A 2,822-nucleotide genomic window follows, 5' to 3' on the forward strand; every position below is an offset into this window, starting at 1 on the left:
ATATATTTCTTTTTCACCTGGGTAGACACAAATGAAACTTGAGAAAAAAAGTCAAAACGAAGAAACATATATTATTTCTTTATTGGCTTGCTGCAATCTCTATCAAGACTCCAATATTGAAATATTTTATTGCTCAGTGGTTGCTCTTATAAGCTCATGAGACTTAGTTGTGATTCTCATATATCTCTCATTTTAGTATCAATAGTGTCTCAGATGTTTCTCCTAAAAATCCTTAGGAGAAATAAAAGCAGACACAACTGAGACATGAGAAAGTTCTGAAAGAAAGGAATCCAAAATGACAATGGGAGAGAAATGTGTGAGAAACATGAGAGATCTCTTTATTGTCTTGCTGTAATCTCTTGCAAGACTCCATTATAAAAATGTTTTACTGCTCAGAGATTGCTGTTGCTTTTTTTATTGCAAGTTTTACTGCTCAGAGGTTGCTGTTGCTTTTTTTTTTATTGCAATGGGTTTTTTTACCTTTAATGATCAGGACAGTAGGAGACAGTAGAGTAAATTAGACCGTTTTACTAATTTTGAGACAGTAGAGACAGGAAACAATTGGACAGATGAGAATTGAACAGGAGCAGAAAAGTACCTTTAGCTAAGATTTGAACTCATGCTGTCTGAGACACAGTTGTGCCTTGTGCTGTGTGCTGCCCACAAGGCTATGGCCACTGAGATATCAGCTTTATCATAAGATGTCTTCAGTTTTATTTTAGGAGAAACGTTAAACTTTTACTAAACTTTTACTGATATTGTAAATACTGAAACTATCATTTAAACAGCATCAAACATTTCAGAATATAAAGGGCTTCTAGTTTAAATGTTTAAATGTATCTTCAATGTCCAGCATTGTATAAACACCACATTTTTCAAACACACTAGAAAGGACTTACAAGGGCCAGACGTTTAGTATAAGAGCAATACCTTTTTTTTTAACAAATGTAACACTAGTGTACCAGTGTTTGTTTGGTTGGTTGGTTGTTGTTGTTGTTGTTTTTTTTGCTTTGATTGGCATTAAAATGTTGTCTTGTACAGCCCATTTTTGCATGTATGTAAATATATAGGTTATGATTTCCTCTGTTAAATCATTGTGCAATAAAACACTGTCTACATTAAATAACTTCAAATATGACAATTCATGTATTGTCTTTGATTGAAATGGTGTGGATAAATGACATTGAATCTAACCAGAGGGAAGAAAAATTTAATTAAAAATGAGATCTAATTAACATTTCAAATATTTCTCCTTTGAATAGAAACTTTTGCTTGAGTCTCCTGCTTCTCAAACTTGTCTCCTGAGACAAAAACTCTAACACTATTAAAATCCGTTAAAGGATTTTTAGGCTGCTGCAAGGTCTGTTTTGGGTTTTGTCATGTTCATGTTTTCATGTCTTTTATTTTGTAATTGTTTCATGCTGTTAGTGTCATGCTTCCCTTGCCCTCTTGTCTTCATGCTATTGGTTCCTCTGTTCATTGTGTCATGTTCTGATTGGTTGTCCAGGTCATGTGTCTTGTTTCCCATTGGTTTGTTCATGTCATGTGACCCTCTTTGTTTGCTATAAGTAGCCATGTCGTTGCCTTTGTTCCTGGTCGTGTATTGAATGTATTTATCCTGCTGTCGGTTGGGGTCTGTCCAAGTCATGTCAAGTCTGTGTTTATTGTTTGGATTCTGGATTTCAAGTCTGTATCCAGATCAGATGGTGGATCAGAGGACTTCTACAGCCCTGAATGTCAACGAAGATCAGGACAACTAGATGAGCCACAAAGACAGATCCCCAGTGAAGACCTCGTCTCTTAGATGGCCAACGGGACAAGACCACAGGAGCCAGTTGAGTCCTCTGCACAATGTGACTTTGCCAACAAATTATGTGCCTAAGAATATAAACATTGACCTATAAAAATAAAAACATTATCCTTATTTCTGCATAATTCTTCTCTCAATAGTCAAGTCAAGTCACCTTTATTTATATAGCGCTTTTAACAATACAGATTGTGTCAAAGCAACTGAACAGCATATGATTTAACAAGTTTATACAATTCTTCCTCTCCTATAGTAGAGAATGAGTGGAATTGTTCCTCAGGCGATCTATAGCAAGCTATCTGATGCGATACTATAGCTGACGGCTGCATGGTTACAATTTTATCTCTAATAGTATCGATCTTAGAAGTAAAGTACACAAAAATTGTTTCACCAAGTTTTATATAAAATCAATAAACAACCAATAAAATGACTTTTTGTTTGCATAAACACTAAAACAATAACATTACAGATGATTTCCGCATTTTAAATGACAACATGACTGACACCAGTTTATCTAATAACATGTATGAAATGTTCAAATACAACTTTGATAAAGTTTCATAAAAGGTTATTTGTGTAAATAGTGATAGAGGCTATTTACACTGAGTGCAAATAGCAATTAGATGCTTTTTACACTAAGTGAAAATAGCATATTTTCTTAGCGATGGATGCTATTTACGCTAAGTGCAAATAGCGATGAATGCTATTTACACTAAGTGCAAATAGCAATGGATTCTATTTACACTATGGTAAAATAGCAGAATTTTCTGCTATTTATACTACTTAATGCAAATAGTGGTAATTATCTGCACCTCAGTATTGCATTACATTATAAAACAGTATGCAATAATAACGTATTGAGTGTAAATCTATTTACACTGCAAATAGCAATGGATTCTATTTACACTATGGTAAAATAGCAGAATTTTCTGCTATTTATACTACTTAATGCAAATAGTGGTAATTATCTGCACCTCAGTATTGCATTACATTATAAAACAGTATGCAAGCAATA

The sequence above is a fragment of the Sinocyclocheilus rhinocerous genome, unplaced genomic scaffold, assembly GCF_001515625.1.
Source record: "Sinocyclocheilus rhinocerous isolate Xijiao unplaced genomic scaffold, SAMN03320098_v1.1 scaffold7798, whole genome shotgun sequence".
NCBI lineage: Eukaryota > Metazoa > Chordata > Actinopteri > Cypriniformes > Cyprinidae > Sinocyclocheilus > Sinocyclocheilus rhinocerous.